This window comes from Mus musculus, chromosome 9, assembly GCF_000001635.26.
Source record: "Mus musculus strain C57BL/6J chromosome 9, GRCm38.p6 C57BL/6J".
In the NCBI taxonomy this organism is placed as follows: domain Eukaryota; kingdom Metazoa; phylum Chordata; class Mammalia; order Rodentia; family Muridae; genus Mus; species Mus musculus.
In genome coordinates this window covers 23013035-23038834 of record NC_000075.6, presented here as the reverse complement: position 1 = coordinate 23038834, position 25800 = coordinate 23013035, and the positions used below count along the sequence as shown (strand labels likewise).

General features: G+C 44.9%; 1 long non-coding RNA gene across 2 annotated transcripts in view; it reads right to left on the bottom strand.

Annotated features, from left to right (window-relative positions):
* Positions 1-25800, bottom strand: part of Gm36743 — a 151173-nt gene that overhangs the window by 108772 nt on the left and 16601 nt on the right. Inside the window, exons 2-5 of one of the 2 annotated variants that reach the window (XR_379189.2) lie at positions 6523-6867; positions 4692-4809; positions 4539-4565; positions 3895-4010 (exon numbers count right to left, since the gene is read on the bottom strand). This is a non-coding gene — a long non-coding RNA (predicted gene, 36743). Of the gene's footprint in view, positions 1-3894; positions 4011-4538; positions 4566-4691; positions 4810-6522; positions 7222-25800 lie in introns of those variants that run through there. The other variant, XR_870584.2, reaches the window with a different exon arrangement.

The window sequence follows — 25800 nt, the reverse complement described above, 5'->3', positions numbered from 1 at the left end:
AATGGACTGGTGAAGAGGAGGGGCCTTGGGTTAAGGTTGCAAGGTGCAGTCTGGGTGCCGAAACCCACGACCAACAAAGATGCTGGAGTAGAGCATGAGGAAAGAAAAATGTCTTATGGGAGTTGAATGGAGGGAGAACTAGACTGGCTTCTGAGTGCATGTGAAAAAACTCAGAAGCATCCAGAAAGCTCAGAGGATCTGGTGGCTGGGAAAGAACATAGCAAAAGAAGAAAGGTTTTCATGCCAGCTGCTGAGTCCCAGCTACTTGGAAGGCTGGGATACAGGATCGCAGGTGAAGACCTTCCTGGGCTACACAGAAATCCCCTGGCATAATACATATGGTGCTGGGAGCAGAGGGCATACATCAGTAATAGAGTGGTTACCTATTATGTTCAAAAGCCTAGGTTAAGTCCCCAAAACAAGGAAGAAGACAGAGAAAAGGAAGGAAGAGAAGGAGAGAGAGAGAGAGAGAGAGAGAGAGAGAGAGAGAGAGAGAGAGAGAGAGAGAGAGAGAAAGGAAGGAAGGAAGGAAGGAAGGAAGGAAAGAAAGAAAGAAAGAAAGAAAGAAAGAAAGAAAGAAAGAAAGAAAGAAAGAAAGAAAGAAAGAAAAGAAGGAAGAAAAAGAAGGGGAAGGAGGAAGGAGGAAATAAGAAAGAAGGGGTTTGATTATTAGCACAACTTTGTAAATTGTCCACAGGGTTATGAAACCCCTAAGTTGAAAGTCTGCACATTTTGAAAGAAATCAAGTAAACACTTCCCACAGCCTAACCCTCCATACCACAAGGTAAGCACACAGTATCTGCTCTCCTTTATGTTGTATCCCTGCGGAGGCAAAAACAACACTCAGGGCATTCAAAGAGTTACTGCAAGGAAAAGGAACATCTAAAGGAAGCAAGAGAAGCTGCCCGGAGGCTGGGTTCTATACAGAACAGCCATTCCTGTGTGCTAGCCACATGCAGCCCACAGCCCCTCCAGTGCCACAGTCCCAGGGAGCCATATACACGTGCTTCTGCAGATGAGCCCCCGTTTATTAATACGGGGCTCTGTGGGGTGCGACACAGTAAATTGTAATTCACGAAATTTATAAACTGAGATAGTACTTGCAAGCGGTCCTGTGAATTGTAGCTCTCTGGACCTGACAAATGAGCTCCTCTGCACGGCGACAGCTTTAGCAGGGTGAAAGAAATAAATCAGCCGCTCTGCTGTGGCAAGAAAGCAGGCAGTTTTATTGGTCTATGGTTCTGGGGAAAGGTTGATTAAGTCAGATTTGGAATCCCCCATGGCTGTTTTACAAGCTGCTCTATCCTGGAGACCCACAGTCTCCCCCCACCCATATTATCATAATCTCCATAGAAAAATGAAGAGTGAGTTACACAGTGTTTAGGGTAAGAAACAAAAACATATCTCTTTATGGTCCTGGACAAGGTGAATGTGACACTCAAGCAGGGCCCTGCGTGCCAAAGCCCATCGAAGAGGAAGTTCACACATGGCTTTCCACAATAGCCGTAACTTCTTAATCACTTGGAGGGGGGAAAAACAGAGAGTATTTGAAGTTGCTGAACCCATTTTATGAGAATATATATAGTATAAATGAGACCTCCAGAAGTCAGCTTGTGAACTCATGACGTCATGGTTTACTTGGCAAGCTAAGGGTCCGCCCACAATGCAGTGGGCATCAGCTAAACAGCAGCCATGAGAACAAACTGCCTTTAATTATATTTATGTCCTAAGAGAATCAGTTTGCTATCAAGGAACTAGTGTGCTAATTATCCTCTGGCCTGTTGGTTGAAGCAGGGCCCCCAAAGACTTCCATCTCGGAGCCAGTTGGGTTTCCCAAAGTCGTTAGAGTCATTTTTAAAACAGAGCCTTCAGACTCAAGATGCTAGATAGTCAAGATTTGTCTTCCTTCCAAGCACCAGGAAGGAACTATTTAAATTCAGAAACGTATTTGCAAAAACCCACACAGAGGGGCCAGACAAGGAAATCCATGCTGGTAGGCATCTCTGTGCTGGGCAGTGGGCTCGGGGTCTGTCTTCCTGTGGGTGGGATCACTGTGCTTGTGCTTCAGTGCCAAGAGCGCTGCTCAGGGCACACCCCCACCTTGGCGGAAATAAATTAATTCTATCAGCCTTTAGGTTGATAGAATCGTCCCCATGAAACAGTACTCTTCATGTCCCAGCTTCTCTTTCTGCTTCAATATACAGACTTCCTCCAGTCCCAGATTTATCTACCTCCAGGAACTGCCTTCCTCCTCCCAGGGCACCCGAAGCTGCTCCTGCCCTGACTATTAGGCAGAAGTGCCCTGTCTCGACACACAGGAGCGCTTGCTTGGTTCTCCCCTTTGAATCCCATGAAGCAGAGCCTGCGGGGACATGGGACCTTTGCCAGTTTCAGAAGCTGGCTGAGCCAAGGTGGAGAAAGGCAGGTCACAGCCTTGCCGTGGTGCGCAGACCTGAGCAATTTGTTGCAGCCACAGGAAACTTCCGAAATGTCTTTCCCAGAAGCTGCGGCTCCAGGAGGAGCCTCGGAGTGTTTGTGTGGCTGCAGGGCACCGGCATCAGAGCCCAGGACTATCCAGGTTCCCTGCGGCAAATACAGCAAGAACTTCAGGGGGCCGGGTGCGTAAACCACAGCAGTGAAATCTGACTTCAAAACACAAATCCTCGGGATGTCCACTTCCGGAACTCTCTGGTCTGGGTCAATCACCAAGATCCCTGAGGTGGAGGCAGGGCAGGGGCTGAACCTCTCTCCTGTGGAGATGGAGATGGCTCACCCTCCCCCACTTCGCTCTGCCTGCTCAGGCTGAGACTCCTGTGGTCTTCCACACAGGAGCAGGTTTCAAAGGCTTCTCCCATCTCATTGTCTTCCAGATCCAACCAAAATCTTCCTCTCTCCCTCTTAGTTTAGACCAACACTTAAATATGAATCCAAGTCTGCCAAGGGGATCCGTTAATGTGCAGATTGTAAATCGATGGCTGTGGGGAGTTCTACTTTTCTAACAGGTTCTGAGGAATGATAATGCTGTTGGTCTTAGGATCAGTCATGAGCGACAAAACCCAGTAGATATGCTTCCTAAGGCTAATGCTGAAAAACTGCAGCTACTTCCCCAGCAGACCTGTCCAGCCCGCCCGCGTAGGCTCGAGACAGACATCCACCATCAGCCAGCTGACAAGGAGATGTTAGCCCAAGCTCATCCCTGGTACTTCTGGGCTTATCGTGTCCACTATCAACAAGACATGGATCTTCTTTGCCACCGGACTCCTAACCCCTGATAAGCCCAAGTTTCCCCCACAAAACCCAGTGTCTTCCTGACAGGAAAAGCTGAGTTCCTGAGTATAGCACACAGAGCACACTGCTGTCTCAGGAAATGTCAACTCCAGGGACAGTGTTTGAGGGACAGAGACAGATATAGGCCACCATTTCCCTCCAAAGCGACAAGCCCCTTAGAGCTGCCTGAGCTGGCCCACTGCTCTCTGGAAGCCCCCTGCTCCAAGATAGGACATCCACTAGATGTTAGGATGTAGTGATAGTGCGCTGAATACCTATGTGAGAGGATGTGGCTGGTACAGGGAGAGTTTGTTTTTTTCTGCCTCACCTTGATGATGCCAAATGCCAGCTAATGAAAAGCAAATTCCAAGCCTGATACTGTTTTATTGGCGCACACTCACCAGGGAAATGGCTGCAGGGTCCTTAGCCATTTTTTGTTAAGGATGAAATAAATATTCAAAGGTTTTCTTGTCACAAAATCCCCTAAGAAGGCCTTTCTGCAACTCTCCCCGACCTTCCTGTTTTACTACAGACATTGAAACGATACCAGGGTTTTCTGGTTCTAGAACCTCTGCAGATCCTGGCATCTCACAAACACTGGGGATAGAAGAGAAAACTCCATCTTACCTATCCTGTTTGTAGAGGTCATGGTCAGCGGTCCTGTGGTCCATGCTTAGTATGCACTGGGATGCAGTGGTAACACTGAAAAGTATAGTGGGTTTTCTCTTCCCCAACTTTGCTGTCTGTTGTTTTAAAGGGAATTAGGTAACAGGATTTTAGGATCTGGATCTCTTGGATTTCAAGAGATAACATTGACTATCGGCAGTTGTACATTCTGATGATAATGATGGTGGTGATGGTGATGATGGTGGTGGTGATGATGATGATGATAAATACATAGTTTCAAATAGTCTCATAATGAGTCAGCCTAAGTAGTCGGAAACACATTTCCTGCCATTATTCTTTGGGACTTTGAACTAATAACCGAATAAAACAGCTGCTTCAAGTGTTATTCACAGTGTTAGCAACAGGTCTCAAACTCATTTAAGCCCAGTCTTTAGAGGCCCACTAGATGTGAAACCAAGTGTCTCTTAAGGAGCAGGCACTAACTCCAGCTCCTCCTCCCAGAAACATGGAAGCACAACACCGGAGCACAAGGCAGATAAACGTCTGCCTCAGAGTCTCCAGGATGCAGAGCAGGGTTAATCCGGCCTCTTCTTTGGGAAGAAGCAGACCTCACAGGTCACTGATGCATATCACAAAGGTCTCACCTGAACATCCAGTGAGGCTTCAAGTTCCTAGAAAAAAAATTTTTAAATCAAGTTATCTTGATGATGTGTGTCTGCTCCCACTGAACAACTTTATTATGCTAGATTTACCTTGTGAGAAATCTGAAAAATGGGTGTGTGGGCTGTTGCACCAACCTTGCAGGGGCAGTGTGACAGTCAAATCAGTCTGTCCCTTAGCAACCGCCATGTCCACTCCCACAGAGACGAGCGCCCTACAGGCAATAGCTTCTGCAGGTCTGCAGGTTCAGCTAATCTACAAAACCGGTGAAAGGAAAGCCGTGGGCATTTTAAAGGGATCAGAATCACCTCCAACGTTGCACATGACTCTCTAAATCCCTGCAGCCTCATAGTCAGTCCTCAAACAAGTCCTGCATTACGCCTCATTAACCCTCTCAGAGACACTGGCTGACTTAGATAGCCTGTCTTTTCTGCACCCCTAGGGAAGGAGCCACCATTCTGTCTCAAGGATAGATGACCTATTGTCTTCTCTGAATGATTGAGAAAGGTCAGGGGAAGAGAGCAGCGCCTGTCAGAGAGTCTAGGGCTTCCTACAGGATTGGAGGGATGGAAACATGTGACCCCCAAATGTAGGAGTTCTACTTTCCTGGAAACCACCTGGAAAGGTAGCAGGGCCCCAGCCAGAAATCAGAGCTGAGACAAAGCTTTGCCAAGAACTGGTTCAGCCCCTCAGTGCTTCCCTGGGTGACCCAATGACCAGAGGACCCTCCTGGAGCACATTTTGAATGAATGTCCGAGACTCTGGACGGCAGCATTCCAGGGAGGTGTGAGGCTGAGTTTCAGCCCAGCAGATTGGCTATAACAACAAATTGAAATCGAAGTATCAAAAGGAACACGAGCTCCTCATGCCCTACCATGTGGTGTCTGCATGCTTTCTTTCTAGAACATTCTTTAAAATAGTTCTGCTTTCCTTGGAGACTCCAGATATTAGAAGGAATGGCTCTAAGAATCAGCACAAGCTCTCGGAAATCGCTCCCTCCCCCACCCCCGTGAGAGTCTACCCAGGGAAATACCAACCCAGCAAATATTTCCTCTATAATCTGAAACTCAAGCCCATCCCAACAAACCTTGGGCAAAAGAGCTTTTATCTCTCTGCTGTCCACAAAGGAACATCCTAAACACACACCAAGAGACAGACACCAAGCTCTACAACTAGCAAACATGGCAGGCAAGAAGCAATGCTGAACCATTCTAACCAACAAAGGCTCGGGGAGGTGTTATTGTCTTTAGTTTACACTAAAAAAAATTGAGGGCCAGACGTTGTTAACCAGCTTGCTAAACACATCACACAACTGAGCCGCAGAGCTGAGATTAGAATCCAACTCTGGGGCTGAGGTCGGTGGTCAGCATGCGTGAGGACCCAGGTTCAGTTCCACTGGGCTACAGATTCTCAGTTATCTGGTGTCATTCAGCAGTGTGCCCCTGTTTCTCAGGCACATATATAAAGACATTGAAACATGATCATTGTTGTGTTTGCTAAACTCTGGGAGAAGCTGTGAGTTCTATGAGAGTCCCCTGAGCTGTGGCTGAGCTGTGCCGATTGGCTCACTTAATGTGATGATTAGGGTGGGGCCCTGGCGACAGGCTATGATGTAACAGATGCTGTGCTATACTTTGATGTTTGGAATTTGCCAGAGCTTCGTTTCCGCACTCCAAAAACTGCTATGGCTTTGTCCCATGCTTCCTCGCAGAAGCAAATAGCAGGGTAGTGGCTATCACCAGTCACCATGGGCGTGGAAAATACCAACCCTTTCCTGAAGGTCAGGGAATGGCAAGCTTACCACCTCACACCAGAATAGGAAAAACCCTACTGCTTGTTCTGGGTAAAGGGGACCTGCAGATTTCAGAGGTCAGCCACAGGTTTCTGGGGAAAGGGGCCCTCTCTTTGGGTTTTAGCTGAGCTTCGAGCAGGTGGTCAGAAAAGGGTTAGTGAGCAAGCCACGCTCACCTTGTATGGCCATGATCCTTGTCTGAGTTGTCCTCAGCAGCAGCCAGGTTAGGAACCAGCCTCAGCCATCAATGTCGCAGTCCAGGTCACTCGGGGCAGCCAGGGAAGGAAACAGCCATCAGTTTGGCAGTCAGGGTCACACGGGGCAGCCAGGTTAGGAAAGTGTGGGGATGCTCAGGCTGTCCAGGGCCAGATGAGTCATTTGGGGACTGGCCAGCTGGACCACAGTTCTTTTTCTCGAGTCTGCTCTAAGCAGGGTAAAGATTTGGGACCAATGCCGGCACCCAACTGTGGAAATCGTAGAGGCTCCGCCGAGGCCCAGAATTTCTGAAGGGTCGCTCTGCTCTGTAGAGAGAAAGCTTGCCTAAAACCTTCAACATGCTAGAGCATTATTAAGTTGTCTTGGATTGACTCCTGGGTTAGCAGATCTCAATCTATGAAACAGTGGGTCCCTGTTAGTGTGACATTAAAGCTACTGTTCAGATCCTTCCTACATAACACCTCTTCTAGAGATGACAGACTCTAATGGAATCCAGACAAATACGTATGTCTTAGCTTAGCCCAGTTGCTGTAACAAAATACCACAGGCTGCATAGTTTATGACTAACAGAGGCTCATTTCCCATCATTCTGCAAGTTAGGATGTCCAAGATTAAGGCACCAGCAGATTCTGTGACTGGTGAGGGTCTGAATTCTGGTTCCTGGAAGGAGCCTTTGTGATGTATCCTCACTTGTTGGATGGCTCTCACCTGGGGCCTCTTTTACAGGGGCACTACCCCCCTTCCTCAGGGTCTTGACCTCATGACCTAATCACTACCCCAAATCTCACCCCAAATCTCACTTTGGGTGTTAGGATTCTGAGAGAAATTTTGAGAGCCACGGCCATTCAGTGCATCGCATCGCAGACCTCTTTGCTTTGTCTTTATCCCTTCACACCCTAGTTCCCCAATTAACGAGATGTGCAATGTTCTAGCAGAGAGCTGTTTTGAAAGCAGGTTGAAATATTATTCCTCAGCACAGTGCTCAGCACATCATGAGATTACGGCAGATGCAGATGCAGATGCAGATGCAGATGCAGGCAGCTTTCCTGGATCTGCTCTCATGGCTTCCAGATGCTCACACTCTAAGAAGAAAGAAAGAGGTGCTGCTCTTCATCAGCCACAGCAAAATAGGAACTAGACTCTGCCATAGAAACGTCAGGTTGCTTCCCAACCTGTGCTGAGGAGGGACTGTTCCAGTCCTCAAGCAGTAATGCATTGCGTGCATTGACCTACGGAGGGGTACAGCTGATGAGGTGGCAGCCACTGCAGACTGCAAAGGCAAAGCTTCAAGCTACAAGCCTTGGGCTCTCCAGACAGCTGTCTGCAGAGAAGGCAACTGGGGCTGAGAAAAGCCATCAATTTCCCTTCCATTTCAATCTGAAGAGGAAGCCTCCTTGGCCCAGAAAGGGTCACTCTTTGTTGCAATAATATCTGACAGGAAAGTGACTTGAAGGTTCACTTGATCTTAACTACTGGGAAATAATACCAGAAGAGGGCCAGAGACTTGGAGACAGTTTGGCTCCCCGTGCTGAGAGGGTGACGTCAGCCATGCAGATAAATTCCAAAGAATCTATTGCCCCTCAAACAATGTTTTACTAGCTTGTAAAATGTTCCAAAGCTCTGTCCATCCTGAGAACTCCTGGGGGCTATCCAGGGCATTCTGGAAAGTTACAGTAAGAAAGTGTCTGTCCAGTTCTCCTTCACCCAGAGCCTAATTTCTTTTTAGACTTAGTCTAATTTCTTTGTGCTGCATGAGTCACTGTTAAATGGGAACACTTGTTTCGGCCTTAATATTGAATGTCAGGCGAAAGAGCATGGAAAAACGCCGAGTCTAGATTGCAATCAGAAAGCATGCCTGAATTCGATGATGGTCACAGCATTCAAGTGTCTCCCTCCGACTTCCTGTGCCCTCGCTGAGTCACCGGGCAAGCTCTGCCAATGGGTGTCATTGCTTTCAACCTCCAAGTTAGCAAAGCCACATAAATAAAAACAGGACACGTGTTGCTCGAGAGTAGTTAGCAGAGGAGCTGTTGTTACTAGACATTCTCCATGTCATTTGCAGGAAAAGGAAGCAGGATTCAAGACAGTAAACAAAAGCAGAGACAGGAGGTAACATGGGGGTCAGGACGAGCTCCTTGAGTCTCTGAAGACCTAATGTTATTTAGTGAGAGTTTGTCCCAAGAGGCTGAGACACGGTCTATCGAACCTCATGAGACATTTGCTACCAGACATGATCCCTTTATAGGGACTGCAAGCTAGGTTTATAAAGAGTGCTTGAAGATATATAATGTCTGACTTGTTGCTGACAGAGCCGAGTTCTCTCATTATTGCTGTTTTCCAGGCGAGGAACCAGACGCTTGGAGAAGGTACCTTGCCCAGTGTCATCCAGCTAATAAGTAGTAAAAACAGACCACCCAGCAGCCTAGCTCATCTGAGTCCAAGGGAATGCTCTTTGCCCTACATTTCCGAACTTCATAAATAGATGAGTTAACCAGAGCTTGTGTCATTGGACATCAAAGGAGACATTTGTCAAAAGAGACTAAACATGCACTTGGGCAACTGAGCTTTAGAGGAATAAAACTTCCCCCAGCTACTCACTCAAAATGTGAATGGCAGATCACTCTAGAGGAGATTCTGTAGGAAACCTGGCCACGGGGGTGGGGGTGGGGCACTACAAACCTGACCCCGCAGGGCATCCTCTTGAAACTGATGACTGTCCAAGTAGTCCACTGCAGTCTGAGATCCCTGAACCTCAGGGAAGCCCTGGCCTTCTTGGGCTCCTGGGTTTTAGAACCTGGTCCTAAGGATGCAACCTGGGCCCAATCCCCAGGGCACCATTCACACACACGCAGAGTCCCTCTCTCTGCTACACTCAACCTTCCCAGAACTGTCTCAAGAGGTAAAGAGGGGACACATAATCCCTCCAAGTGTGGACTCCAGTGTAGGTGTGACCTTCTAGGCAGTCCAGTCCAAGGCAAAGTGGCTCATTTTGGCCAATAAGGTCACAAGCCCAGATCATTGGGGGGAAAGGCGGAAAACCAGTAGGCAAGGAAAATGTACTGTCATCCAAGAACAATAAAGTTTATGTATTCCCAGATGTGGGTCCTCCCACCTAATCAAAGCCAAGGCCCATACCAGTGAAAAGAACTTTCCTCCAGCAGAATGGGAAAGTAGCTTCTTTGGGGGCTAAATTTAGATTTTACCCATTGGAGATATGCTCTGCTTCTGTGGGGTTGTTAACAGAACAAGAACAAGGTCAGCATCCCTGCCGGCTCTGGCCAGCTTCAGCTTCAGCTGACATACCCTGAGCCATCTTGTCCACGGGGCTGGGCTCTGTCCCAGGCTTGCTCACAACTTGACCATGTGTGCTTTGGGTCACTATTTGTGTGTCAGCTCTGTTTTGACATCACTGGGGAGCACACACTCAATACCCATTGCTCCAAAGACCAGGGTTTGAAGAAACCAGAGAGTGACCAAAGCCTCCTCCCTACCCAAAGCTAAGGGTGTCTTGGGAATACTTTATCGATGGGGCAACATTTAGCAAAGAAACTGAACAGAATGCAGGGAATGAAATGGTTGCACAGAAAGAGGAATGGATTCCCACAGTCACTCTGGGCAGCAGTGAGACCACTGGGCAGGGGTGACCCTTGCAGCAGGCCACCTTCCTCCACCTACGGCCCACATACAGTGGCCTTCAGTGCTTTTCGGAATGCTCTTTTCAAGCATGCCGGATTCTCAGGAAGTTGAGGAAGTGAATGTGGTTCCCACCAGAGCAAGTTAGACAAGTTTATTTTGTTTCTTGATCTTCCTTCTTAACTAAGAGGAAAGAGGAGGGTCGGGGATGGGGTGCTCTCAACACTCTATCATCTCACTTTAACCTGCCACCTCCTACTTCACCCTGCTCTGTCCCCATCAGTACTGATAAATTCAGGAAGGGCTGGCGAGGCTTGGACTGGTAACAATCTTGTTGATGCTTTCTTAATCCCCAGCTGTTTTCACTAATAGAAGTAATCAGTGCCACCACTACCACCCTTTATTTTCAGAGAAAGCAGGGCTGCCTTGCTCGCTAGCATCCCTGCCTGGTGCCCTGGGGAAAGGATGCTCCCCAACTGTCCCAGACTGGCTCAGGAGCTCAGGCACTTCCGAGAACTCTCCTCAGCCAGTCCACCATGAATGCAGTGTCCAGCAAGTAGACCATGTAGGTGTTGCCTAGGGAGCAAGTCTTGAGCTCTGCGGCTTGTTCGGCCAAGCAGGAAAATTAAGACCACAAATCCTGCTAAACAAAGGAAATAAGCTTTTCAGCAGCTAGACACCTCCTAGAGGGGCTTGAGCTGCAACAGCGCAGTGTGCTAAACAAGAATCCTGTGAGCCTACTGAATGACTGCAGTGGGCGTGTGTGCTCCCTTCAAAAACAAACACACATAAATAACTAAGTGACCATGTGTATTCCAAGTGAAGCTATGGGACTCAGCAGGAAGGAGCTGTCGCCCTCTACTGGATGGAATGTCACAAGAAGGCCATGATTTCATGCTTGGCAACTGCCTGGATGGTTTTTGTTTTTGTTTTTGTTTTTTTACCTCCCAAGGGTGCAGGTGATCTCCTTGGTGGTCATAATGAGTTTCCCATGGAGGAGGGCGAGCGTAAAGAGAAGAGAGGAGAAAACAAGACAGTGTGGAGATCCCTTCAGACAGTCATCATGGCACTGCCTTGCAAAGTGCATTCATACAAAGAGAATCACCTGACCCTCCAGTGTCCCTGACAGAGGTGCTGTTGCTAATAGACACTTTAGTAGAGTTTAAACCAGAGCCAGAAAGGGGTAGGGGCTTGATTTGACTCTGACTTTCTAATCCAACCCTAGAATGGCTTCCTTCCACTCCCTCCTTATCTGCTAGACTTTATTCATTTACTGAAACATTTACTTTGTGGGGAACCTGGCTCTCTAAAAACTAGGGACTAGCAGAGAGCTGGGCAAAGCAAGATCTCTTATGGGGCTCTCTCGGGGCTATAGAAAAGGAGTAAAAAAAATGTAATAATATTGTGATATCAAAAAGGAGTAATACTAAGGGGTTTTTTTTTTTGTTGTTGTTGATTTGTTTGTTTTTCCAGTAATGGGGCATGTGCACAAGCAATGTGGGGGTGGCCCCTGCAGCCCGTAGCAGATTGCCTCTGATAACAGAGGCAACAAAGGTTCCGCTATGGGAAAGAGCTATCGTCTACAGCATCTGTTTGACCGTGATTCCTTTAAACTCACAGACCACTTACACGGTTTGAGCTGCTTTGCTATATGAAACCGTGGAAACCACTCAAATATCCTTTAGTAGGAGAGTGGTAAACTCTGTGCTCCGCCCGCACGACTGAGCACTACTTAGCTATAGAAAGGAAGAAATTATTGACTTGGGAAACAACTTGGGTTTCTATATGAGGGCATTATACTGAATAAAACAAGCTAATCTTAAAAGAGTGGGCACTAGCATTCTGTAGATCAGTGGTTCTCAACCTCCCTGGTGCTGCAGTCATTTAATACAGTTCCTCACGTTGTTGTGAGCCCCAACCATAGAACTACCTTTGTCACTAATTATAACTGTAATTTGCTACTGTTGTGAATGGTAATGTAAATATCTGTGTTTGTCAATGGTCTTAGGATACCCCTGTGGGAGTTGAGAACCACTGCCCGTAGATGAAGGGAACACTGTAGAGATGGAAGACAGGTAACCTGAGTCCTGCTGGAAGCGGTGTCTTTGGTGAGCAGTTCCTGGGCCGCTGGAGCGGTTCCAGAGCTAGATCTGCGGTCATGTGAATCTACAGCACAGAAAGCACCGAACATACAGCGCGTGCCTGAGGCTGAAGGATGGGAACAGCATCCACAAGGTGCCTGATGCTCTTGAGCCAATCAAAGTTCTCATTTCATCACTGCAGGGGGAAGCTGGGTGCTAGGCTCCTGGGCTTTTTCTGCACTGCTTTTGTTACAGTTTACTGTGATCTATAATTATTTTGAAATCAAAAGAAGGCAAAGATGATAGAGAAGGCACCCTTAGTGCTACCGAGCTGCCCCACCAGTTAACAGATCCTGCTGTTACTTCCTGTTTTTATTTGGGTTTGTTTGTCCAAAACTGGGTCTCATTCTGTATCACAGGTTAGACTGGAACTCACTCTGTAAGTTCAGTTATTCTCAAATACCCAGTGATCCTCCTGCCTTAGCCTTCTTCCTGCTGTCAGATGAACTGCCATGCCTGACTTCCTGCCCTCACTCTTAGGGAGAGTACCCTGAGTTCCAGGTGCTTTGGAAACTCTTATGGTAAAAAAACAATCAAACACTGACAAGGAGCCATACAATTAAGAAGCTGTTGTTCAATGGCTGTATGAAATAAAGAAGAGAGTAGAATCCCAACATTCAGATCAAAGGGAAGGTCCCACATAGAAACCTACTCTCTTAAGACCTAGAGCCCCAGTCAGAGAGAAAGAGTTTGAGCCAAGGAGCACATCTGACAAGTCCCTCAGCCTTGATTGCCTTTGTACCCCGGGACCCCACTCACAGCAATGGGACTCTGGTGTTGGCACTAGCAGGTTCAATGGAACTGTAGTAGGCTGAGTGACAACTGTTCTCAGTGTTGAGAACCTGGAGTGAACACAGCCTGAGGTAGCTAGCCCACGTCACCTTGGAGAGCCTTTGGTGGGACTGACAGTGCAGCTATCGTGTGGGTAGGAGCTCAGTCACTGCTAAGTCAGAATGCTTATTCCATGTGCAGAGATCGGAGTAGTCGTTCTCCAGGCCGTTCCGGCCCTGACATCCTATGCTGCCATGAGTCATCTGGCTGATCCAGTCATGGACTCAGCAGCCCCTGGTTCTCTCTGCTCTCTGTTTCCCGGCAGCAAACATGAAATCACCTAGTACTGTGCCAAATATTTGACACTCATCGTGGACAGCTTATATTATTGACTATAGTTTTATCTATCTTGTCCCAAAACTAAATTTCCAGTTTCCCCTGAGACAAAGTTGACTGTTACTTATACCCCTAATGTTCTTTCGCACAGCACACGTAACGGCAAGTTTTAATTGAACAGAATTCAACAGCAAAAGCTAACAATTTTAGTTTAAATATTTGATAGATTTAACCATCTGAATGTACAAGAAGTTAAAAGTTCTACGAAGTAAAAAAACTACCACAAAAATTAATATAACAATAGCAAATTGGGCAATATATTTGCAACGTAAATGAAAGATAACAATCCAAGCATAGATAAGCAAGCAGAGGAAAGCCAAACAGATGACTGGCAAACTTGCCAGACACATAACCAAGAGACGTAATCTACCAGATCAGCAAACACCAGCAGGTTATTCAGTGCCAGTGATGATGTGAAAAGAAAAGTCATTCATATTCTCTGCTCATTCCTAGCAATGATGACAGTGAAGATGCAGTAAAAGGGCCTCTGTTGATGTGTGTCAGGCATCTCTGTCGAGATCTTAGATTCCATCCAGTGAACAGCCAGTGGTAGGGCTGGATCACATGGTATGGCTGGATCACATGGTAGTTCTATTCAGCCTGTTGGTGTGCCTGGATCACACAGTGTGGCTGGATCACACAGTGTGGCTGGATCATACAGTGTGGTTGGATCACATGGTATGGCTGGATCACATGGTAGTTCTATTCAGCCTGTTGGTGTGCCTGGATCATACAGTGTGCCTGGATCACACAGTGTGGCTGGATCACATGTTAGTTCTATTCAGCCTGTGGTGTGGCTGGATCACACAGTGTGGCTGGATCACACAGTGTGGCTGGATCACATGGTAGTTCTATTCAGCCTGTGGTGTGCCTGGATCACACAGTGTGCCTGGATCACACAGTATGGCTGGATCACACGGTGTGGCTGGATCACACAGTGTGGCTGGATCACAGTGTGGCTGGATCACATGGTAGTTCTATTCTTAGTTTTTTGAGGGAGCCTCTGTACCAGTTTCCAGTGCAGCTGCACTAGTTCACATGCCCACCAGCGGCTCCTCCCCAACCCAGCGTCCTCACCAGCTTGTGCTGCTTCTTATCTTCTAGACTTTACCCTTGGCCTAGGGTGAAATGGGTTCTCCATGTAGCATTTCCCAGGTAGCTAAGAATGTTGAACAGTTCACATATTTATCAGCTATTTGTTTTTTCTTCATTTAAAAGTCTGATTGTGTCCGCTGCCCATTTGGTGGATTATTCGTATATATGATTCCATTTTTTGTTTTGTTTTGGGGTGTTGTTTGTTTTAGTTCCTCCAGATATATTCTAAAAAAAAAATCTCCTGTTCGGTAAATATTTAGATAACTATATGTAGCATGTAGTTTTGTCTACATCACTTTGAGTTCCCAGAAATTCGCTCGCATGCACACACCCAGGGGCTCTCACTGATCCCTAGATAACCCTGTCTTGAAAAACAAAAAACAAAAAAACAAAAAAAAAAACAAAAAAAGAGAGACACATTTAGATCATTTTTAACCTGCCTTATGGTTCAGGGGCTTGGCTTTTCTAAGCCTTCCACGGCTAGCGTGGCTCAGTGGCTGGGCTTTTCTAAGCCTTCCATGGCTAGCCAGCGTGCCTCTTCCTTTACTCCTTGTTCAACACCCTACATCTGCCCTCAGCCTAGTTGTGTCTCTGATCTGCCTGCGGAAGTGGCCAATGGCCACTCCATCCAGTCTCTCACATGCCTGGCGACTCCCTCTCCCTCCAAGCATGGAGAATTCCCTTTATCCTCCTGCATCTTCCAGTCTTCCTGCAGGAAGCGGGAAGTCCACCTCTTTTATCCAGTCATTGGCTGCTGGCATCTTTATTCATTGATCAAGAACCAATTGGGGAACAGGACTTTCAGTGTTCACGTGCAGATTTCTGATCCAAGCATCAGAGCCACCTCCTACAACTATGATTGTCTATCAACTGTTTCATAGGCTAAGCCAGAGCTCAAAGTAAATACTGTAGTATTTCCTGTTGCTGTGATAAAACATCATGGCCAAAATCAACTTACAGAAGAAAGGGCTTGGTTTAGATTACAGTTCCAAAAAGAGAGTCCCTAGTAGGGGAGTCATGGCAACAAGTGGCCAGGAAGCCGAGAGACCACAGATCTATTCATGGGAAGAAAACAGAGAGCATGGAATAGAAGTGGGATGAGGTTATAAGCCCTGCCCCAAGCCCATCCCCAGTGATGTGTTTCCTCCAATAAGACTTCATCTCCTAAAGGTTCTATGTCCTCCGGACACTGCTCGACCAGCTGTGGACCAAGTGTTCAAATGCAAGAGCATGTGAGGACACTTCTCATTCAAACCATCACACACACCCACTGACAGACCCACAGAAAAGGAAGGAGTACTGCTAGCTACATTATAGATTCATGAAGGAGCTTTACCCAGCCATAACAAAGACTGAAATCATGTCATCTAAAGGAAAATGGATAGGAACAGAGATGATCATATTAAATGAAATGAATTGGCTCAGAAAAAAAAACTAATATGGCATATTTCCAGTGGTGGATAGAAATTCAGACAAAAAGGAAAGAAAAGCAAAAAATAAAAAGAGACACTGGGATGTGGAAAGAGATTGCCCAAGTAGTTCATTGTTGAAGTATATTTTTCTTTTTTACAGTTATTTATTTGTTGGAGCAGGTAGCCTGCATGTGCCATGGCGCCTGAGTGCAGGTCAGAGGACAGTTTGTACGAGTGGATTCTCTCCTTCCACCATGTGGACTGAGAGCTCTAACTCAGGCCATACGGCTTGGCACCAAGCCTGTTTCCCTGCTGAGCCACCTCAGCAGCCACTTGAGGTATTTGTTTAAAATAATAACAATAATAAGGAAACTAATACAAGAATACTCCTTTTAGGGCCTAGAGAGATGGCTAGCAGTTAAGAGCAACTGTTGCTCTTGCAGAAGATTCAAGTTTGGTTCCTAGCACCCATGTGATATCTAACAACTGTCTGTAACTTCATTTCCAGGGGACCCCTCTTCTGGCCTCCATGGGCACTGTTCACATGTATACACAGAAAAACACTCAGTCAAACACCCAAACACATAAAATAAATTAACTTAAAAATAATCTTCACAGAGTTATTGTAAGCTGTAAATTTAGTTATTTATTCATAGAAAAAATATAAGCATCAGTTTTTGTCAATGAATTATTGTACTACATATGAAATAAGTACAAATCTCTAAGATAAGCTATTGATTCATTCCAAATATCATAACAGAAAAGGACATGCGCAGCATAATAGCAGCTATTATACATTTTTAAAACAAAAAATATTAATTTTGTTCACAGATACATAGCAAGCTATTTAAAAGAGTTCCAAGATTTTCAAACTTGTGTTTGAGGGACAGGGATAAAATTGAACAAAAAATTTTCAAATGAAACTATGTCTACATTTTCTCTTTAAAAAAAATGGATTAATGGAGCTGGAGAGCTGGCTCAGTGTCTAAGAACACTGCTGCTATAACAAAGGACCTGGCGTCTGGTCCCAGCACCCACATGGTGGTTCACAAGCTCCAGCTTCAGGGGACCCAACACCTCCTTTTCTGCTTTCAAGGGCAATGCAGATTTGTGCTGCACAGACAGACATGCATAGAAGATACATAAAATAAAATAAATAATTCATAAACGCTTTTAAGGGGCTGGAGAGATGGATGGCCAGTGGGTAATAGCACCTGTTGCTATTGCAGAAGACGGGTTTGATTCCCAGCACCTGTGTGGCAGCCCTCTTCAGACCTCGGCAGGTACTAGACATACACACAGTGTACATAAACACTTGAAGGCCAAATACTCACACCCAAAAGAGAAAAGGAAACGTAAACAGAGAAAGAGACATTGAAGCATCTTTGGAGATGACCTTAAAGGATTTAAATGAAGGGAAACCATAATCAGAACATATTATGTGAGGGAAAAAAATCTATTTTCAATTTAAAAAATGTATGAAAAGTTTTGTGGGGAAAAACTTCTAAATGTAAAATTAAACAATTTAAATGTAAATGTCAATCTATAGAGCATAGTTTAATATGCAGAAGTATATCACATCACATGTGTAATGTAGCCTGTAGTCATAGTCTAAGAAGTGGCCTCTGGACTTGAGAAAACTCAGAGTAAAACCCAAAGCCAGCTGTGCCCATGTGCCAGGCATGAAGCTCTAGGACAGCAACCATCTCCCAGAATCCTCAGTGCAACACCAGGCATAATTTATTGTGCCCGTTTCCCTAATTTATCAGATTCTCTAATTTGGCCAAACTCAAGTCTCTCTTGGTGGGAGATCCACTTTGCTGGTTTATTGTCCAGTCACGTGATCTTTACATTGCTCCTCACAGAGTTGCGAAGTGAAGAAATGCAAGAAGTTACAACATGTAAGGGTAGGCCTGAGCTTATCCTGAATCTGCACCCAGTAGTGCCCCTCAGGGCACTGGCATTGCGTTTTCCTGCTAGCAATCCTGAAAAATGGAAGTGGGCAGAAGCTGATGACAGCTGGCCCACAATTAGAGTGGGCGATTCCTTCTTCTGTGCTCGGACCAGCAGAGCACATATAAGTATGTAAGAACTATTTATCACACAAAACAAACCTTCAGACTTGGGGATTTTGTGGGAAGCATGTGATTTGTAAAGATCTTATTTTTCCATTCTGTTAAAATTGCCAAGACTTAAGATGGGCGTGGTGGCGCATACCTTTAATCCCAGCACTCGGGAGGCAGAGGCAGGTGGATTTCTGAGTTCTACAAAGTGAGTTCCAGGACAGCCAGGGCTACACAGAGAAACTGTCTCGAAAAACAAAAAACAAACAACAACAACAATTGCCAAGCCTTGATGTGTGAGTGTTGGGGGAGGCACTATTGTTCATGCAGATAATAGGAGAAACACAACAACAACAACAACAACAACAACAATTGCCAAGCCTTGATGTGTGAGTGTTGGGGGAGGCACTATTGTTCATGCAGATAATAGGAGAAACACAACAACAACAACAACAACAACAACAATTGCCAAGCCTTGATGTGTGAGTGTTGGGGGAGGCACTATTGTTCATGCAGATAATAGGAGATAAAACTCGTGTGTGGCAAGAGAAGGAAGTGAAGAGCCACAGCCTGGTGCCTCCCATAGGCAGTGATCTCCAGCCAGGCTGATGGTGATGACCAACCATCATGAAGGCATCTGTGCCCTCCTAGGAAAGAGGTAAACACAGGGTAAACAAGCTAGAGGTCACATGCATGTGACTTAAAGTGACACCCAGGACATCACAAAACTGCATGTGTTTAAGGTAGGTTGACACTAGCTTAGTTTGGGGCAGTGTAGGTGCTGGTCAGTAAATAAGGAAATCAGTCCTGGGCAAAATCCTAGACTCTGCAAAGAGATTCCTGTAAGACCCTGACCCTCAGTCAGTGGTACGTACTTCAAGATGCTCCTGAGTGAGACACTGAGACGCAGATCGATGCAAAAGCAAGAGGTTTATTTTCTGGCATGTCAGGGCCAACCCTCAATCAGTCTCCCTAGGCAAGTGACAAGAAGGAGACCTTGAATGGCTATTACAAGCAGTTTTTATACATTTTAGGGGCACAGGTTACAGTTCAAACTTATTGGCTAAGCATATTGACCTTTAAATCTATTGGCTAGCAAGCATGACACGCATTTGAACTCTACCTGGGACTTTCCAGAGGGTCAGGTGACTATCAGTGGATTCTGAGAATTGTTTACTCAAGAATGTTCCTGTGGGTGGAGAATGGAACTTGGCCTAGCCTTGACCCCAGGTGGGATGGGAAGCTGTAAGGAGAATGTGGGACTGGAAATATTAGGGTCCCTAATTCCCACTGTTAAAAAAAAAATGTTTCCAAAGTTGAACACACACAAAGTTATACAATTGTTTATTTGTTTTTGCCAAATCTGTGATTCATTCCAGGAAACCTGGAAATGGAAAGGTATTACTAGAAGCAGCAAATGAATAAATATGCTCACATATATACATTCATGTGTAGATATAATCAGACACAAGCAATGAAGGAACTCAGAACCTGAATCAGTTCTGGGTTATGAGGCAGACACTTCTGGATTCCTGATGGGCTCTAAATATAGTTGTGGGCATCCTAAGGAAGCAAGAAACAGGAAATCTGGTCCAGAAGAGAAGGAAGCAGTGTGATCCAAGGAAGGAGTTAGAAAGATGCAGCCACCAACCATGGAACTCCAAAAGCCAAGAGATGAAAGAGCAAGCTAGAGCAGTCAACCTTCCTAATGCTGTGACCCTTTAATACAGTTCCTTGTGCTGTGATGACCCCCAACCATAAAATTATTTTCACTGCTACTTCATGGCTAGAATCTTGGTACTGTTATGAATCATAAAGTAAATGTCTGATATGCAGGCTATCTGATATGCAACCCCTGTAGTGTCCCACGGGTTGAGAACCACTGATCTATAATCTCCAGAGAGAGTGTGGCCCTGCTGCTGCCTTAAACTCCCAGTGAAACTAATTTGAAATTTCTGGCTCCATTATCTTGAAGGAATAAACCTTTGTTATTTTAAGCTACCAAATTTGGGGTAATTTGTTACAGCAGCTGTAGAAAACGAGCATAATAACAAACATTGATTTTTAATAAATACTTACCACAAAGTCTTGTCTATAAGAGTTGGAGTTTGTTAATCTCCTACATGTCAATCAACAGCAGTTTAAACAGTTATGACAATAGTTATTGTGCAACTGTTATAAGTGAAATGGGGCTGAGGAGACAGCTCAGTGGGTAAAGTGCTTGACAGGCTACCAGGGACCAGACTTAGCCTGGAGAGGGGTTCTTCGAGAAAGGGTGTCTGGGACTGGCAAAAAGAACAACTTGAAGTCAAACCGTGGGTCCAAGCTGGCAGCCTAAGTTCTGCTGAGATGGCTTTCCAGGCTGCTCTCTCTGCAAGTATAAATTCTGAATGTTATCTGGATAACTCGTGGGTGTTCTGACCAAAGTCAGAAAATCTGCTATTAAAAAAGTTATTGTGTCTTTTGACCAAGTTCGAAATCCTGTTAAGAGAAAATTCTTGAAGAGCCATTTTGCTCTCTGGAGATCTCCAGACAGCTCAGCTCTTGCTAGAGAAAAATCTAAAAGGAACTGCTATGGGTTTCTGCTAGCTCATCACATGCACACCAAAAGCCCAGTTTTTTATTTACATGTCAATTCAGTTATTAATTCCAGGTTCTCTTCTGATTATCTTATGAACCAGCATTCCATGACCCCAGCCCTTTGATTCTTAAGAGACAGCAAGCATACTTTTCTTTTTCTAACATTGCAGAAGAAATCTGCCTGCCTATGTTAAGCACAAAAGGTAAACTAGTTGGGTAGGGCCCTGCTCTGAAATTACTGTTTCTACCACACCTGGGCTGATCCTTGCTGTGTCCCAGGATGACCTTGAACTCCGAAATCTGCCTGCCTTTGTATCTTTCTGACAAGCTGGCTCCTTAATGCAGCTGCCTTTGTTCCTTTAGATTCATGAACTCCCTCATAATTCATATTACATCCTTATATTTTACATAGTTGAGAATATATATGTGTATATATGTGTGTGCATATATATGTATATATGTGTATATATGTATATGCGTATGTATATATACATATATTGAACTTAGATATTTAGAGGTCTTTCCCATAGCCTTAAGGGCTGTCCTGAAGGTCCTAGCATTTACCATTTTTCTGAGACATTAGCCACACCTTTGCCTCATGCTGTTTCTAATTCTCATGGAGTCATTAAAGTTGACTGGGAGGACATTCCTTGGAGGAATGTGAAAATGTGTACATAATTATACAAACAAGCCTATGCCCACAGCAGCCATCGACACTCTTGGAGACTCATACCAGGACCCTGTCCCAGGGACAGAACTGTGTCACTATGTCACTCTGTCACCACCAGGGCCATGCTGGGCTTGGCAACGTGCAAGCCTAAAACCTGAGTTTAAATCCTCAGACCCCAGAAAAGCCGGTCATGATAGCACACAACTGTAATCTCCATCCTCCTACAGGGAGCTGGGAGCAGAGACAAGATCCCGGGAGCTCACAGGCAGGGTAGCCTGGTGTATGTAGCCACCTACAAATGAGATGAAGGACAAATACCTACGCACAAAGTTGACCTCTGACCTCCATATGTTCCAGGTGCTTGCACGCATACACATGAACATGCACTCAAACACACATAAAGATTCTTTTGAAAGAAGGAAAATTATCGGCATGTCCTGTGCTCATAATCTGCTTACAATTTAGTTAATAAGTCCAAGTCATGGTATTTTAATATTGAATTTTTCACTGGTTATTTTTATTGTAGTCCTGTATGGTAAGTGTGCCAGGTACATGCAGTTCCTGCTAAATCCACAAGAGGTCATCATATCCCCTGAACTGGAGCAACAGGCAGTTGTGAGTCACCTATGTGGATGCTGGGAACTGAACCCAGGTATACAGCAAGACCAGCTAGTGCTCTTAGCATCTCTCCACCCCACAGATTAAATTATTTTTTGTGACAGGTTCTTGTGTAGCTGAGGCTGGAGTTAAACTTGCTAAACTAAAGATGACCTTGACTTTCTGGCCTTGAATGAAGGGATTACAACCAGGCCATGCTCCAGTTTACTGATTTGAACATCATTCCTCTTGCAGTCTATATTGGTAAGTGGCATGAAGCAATTTGGATTCCCGTCTCCCCCCAGGTGTGTCAGGTTCCTGATGCCTATGATATTATGAGGAGCAGGACACACCCCTGGTCTCCTTTCCACCAATCCCACCAATCGTCAGTTCTTGGGGTTATTTTTGGACTTTTCATTCCATTCCCTGGACTGTTAATGCATACAGAGGTGCCACACTATTGCATAGCTAAATACCCACAATAGAATATCTCTTTATCTGGAATGTTTCTGCTCTTGCTTCACAATTTACTTCATTATTTTGCTAGCATTCTGTGTCACTTGGGAAGCCTCACGTCTTTATGGTCATGTCTTTCTAAATAAGAGTGTGTACCATCTCCCCCCTCCCACTCCTCCCTGCACCCCTTCCCCTTTCAGTGTGCTGTGAAAGTGGTCGCACGCTCCCTGAGAAGGAGTTCTAAAGTTTTCTTCACATATTTTGGATACATGCTGCGGTTTAGATGAATGCCAACCCCCAAAGCCTGTACGTTGGAGTCTTGATCCCCATTCAGTGATGCTGCAGAGGAGAGAAGCATTAGAAGGTGGGGCCCGGGGCAAAGAAGTATGATCTTGAATGTGACGTCCCTCCCTCTCTCCCTCCTTCCTTCCACCCATCCATCTGTCCCTCCCCCACTCCCCACTCCTTCCCTGAGGAGCTTCTCTCAGCCAGTGCTTCTGGATATAAAGTACAGTTTCACCACAGGCCCAGTAGCAACGGGCCAGTCAACCAGAGACAGAAACAGCTGAAGATGTAGACCAAAATGAACGTTTCGTCTTTCTAAGTTGATCACCTCGGGTATTTCATGATGATGGAAAACTAATATAACACTGTAGAAGTGTATTAGTTATAACAGGGTCCCTTCAGCAAAATCTTTCTGGCATTGTGCAATAGTGTCTAGTCGGCCATCACTGGGAAGAGAGGCCCCTTGATATTGCAAACTTTATATGCCCCAATACAGGAGAATGCCAGGGTCAAGAAGTGGGAGTGGGTGGGTAGGGGAGCAGGGCAGAGGGAGGGTATAGGGAACTTTCGGGATAGAATTTGAAATATATATAAAGAAAATATCTAATAAAAATTAATTAATTAATTAGTTAATTTTTAAAAAAAAAGTGTATTAGTTACACCATACGCACGCACCCGCTCAGGAGCTGGCAAATGAAATACATACACTATGCCAGCTAATCTGGATATGTCCTAACCAGCTCAATGGTTGGCCATTTCTAATCCTCCCCGTGGCTAACAAACACCCCCCCCTCCAGTATTTCTGAGTTAATATCTTTTTAAATCTATATTTTATCTCTGCTACCCCAAACCCAACGCAAGAAGTGGCCTCTAGGGCGACTTTTCTGGATTCTTACGTGTTGGCAGGTCTTTAAGTTTCATTCTTTTCCTTCACTGCCTTGGTGATTTTCCTCCTCCCCCTTCCCCCTCTCTCCCCTCCGCTCTTGCCCATGCAGTCTCATTGTCAAACCAATGGCTGCATGACAATTCTTTATCATCAGTCAAAGCCAGGTGGGCACAGGGACCCTCAGGTCTGGAAGCATGGTTTGGGGAGCCGAAACAAGACAAAAATTTAGAACCAATCCCCAACACAACATCTTTATAAAGTTTATTCCCAAGTATGGTATCTCCTTTATTACTATTAATTATGAGATTTTTAAAATATTTTTGATGACATTATAAAATATAAGAACTGATTTGCTTTTTATTAACTCTGCATTCTATCACATTACTGCATTTTTAAATTCCTCTCTCCTCTCTCTCTCTCTCTCTCTCTCTCTCTCTCTCTCTCTCTCTCTCTCGTGACTCTTATGAAAAGGGAGTTCGGGCACCAAACAGAATCTTTTACAACAGCAGTAGGTTTGTTTCCTTTACTCCAATTTTTATATCTCTGTATGTTTAGTTACCTAATGATATCAGTTTATATGTTGAGTAAAATAATTTTAAAGTGGTATCTATTTAATCATCTTTATTCCAATGACACATTTGACTATTATTAATATTTGAAGTGTTTTATTAAGAATCAACATGAAATTATAACAAAAGATCTAGTAAGAAACAGTCCCAATTGTATATTTATCAAGTATGTAATCCATCATTTATGCTGTGACAGTTAATCATGATTGTCAGCTTGATTAGATCTAGGGTGATTAAGAAACACACCCCCAGGTAGTCTGTGAGGTCATTTCCTGGAAGGACTAAGTGAAGGCAGAAGACCCTCCCCCCAGTGGGAGGGCCTTCTAGCATCAGCCCAGATATGAGGTTTGAGGAAAGAGGGCGGTGCTTTTACCTGCCCGCACTCACTCCCCATTGGTCAGGGTGCTTTTACCTGCCCGCACTCACTCCCCATTGGTCAGTGCATCCACTCTGTTACTGTCTCTGCTGCTGACATTCTCTGTCGACATTGGAACCTAGCTCCTTTGGCCTTCCAATATGACTACAGACCAGTGACTCTGCAGGAATCCACTAGGCCTTCAGTGCTATACCAGGACTGCTGAGGCACCTCGTGGTATGACTAAGCAGCGTCTGGGTTCTCAGCCTTTCCAGTGTGCTGATAGCCATTGTAGGATTCCCCAGCCCATCTGATATAAATCAGGTAAATCCCTTTTTATATGAATATATATTTATTCAGTTGGCTCTGCTCCTCTAGAGCATTCTAATACACATGCCTAGGACATTATGTTTTCTATTTTAAAATTTTACGATTAACACTTATTTAAGAGATAACTCTTTTGCAATCTTTGTGTTTGACTATCAATAGTTAAAATTGTATATTATATTTGTAAATTTTAGATATTTTGCTTGAGTTGATTTTTTTTCTAAGCTATGGATTTATATTTTTAATATAGTGATGTGTTAGAATTCCCCTTGAAACATTTTGGGCCTGGTATTTCTGTGGTGGATCACTCTTTGACAACTTCCCATCTCCTGTGGAATATATTGGTTTGGATTCTCTTTCTTTTCTGGGTCAGTTTTGGAAGTATACATTCCTGGGAAGTTGTCTCCTGCATCTAATGATGCCTCAGATAATAAAAAAGCAAAACATTTCTTCCCTCCATATGACATAGAAATGTGTGTCATTTCACAATTTTACAGATAAAGAGGAATATTCTATTATACAGCCAGGATGGAAAGGGAAAGCCCTTTTAACTGCAGTACAACATCTGAAGGCATGCTGATAAACCCAACAGTTCTCACCTGAAAAACCATAATAGCAAAACGCTTTAGGTAGGAGAAGACATACCATAGACAAAGTCAAAGGTTTGATAATAAATTTTTGGGAACAGCAAATTGTTTAATAAATCAAAAGTAATATTTTTGCGTAGGTTTATGGCGGTGTGCGTGTGCATGGGAATCAAACCCAAGATCCTATAGAGCTAGGAAAATGCTTCCCACTAAATTACAACCACCCCCCTGTTTTGGTTTTTTGTTTGTTTGTTTGTTTGTTTGGAGACTGGACCTTCTCATGTGGCTCCGACTGGCCTCAAACTGTTGATCTTTTTGCCTCTGCCGCCGGAGAGCTGTGGTTTCAGACATGCACGCACGCATGCATGCACCTGTAGGAGATCCTCTGAAAGCACTTGTAAACACATTAAGAAAC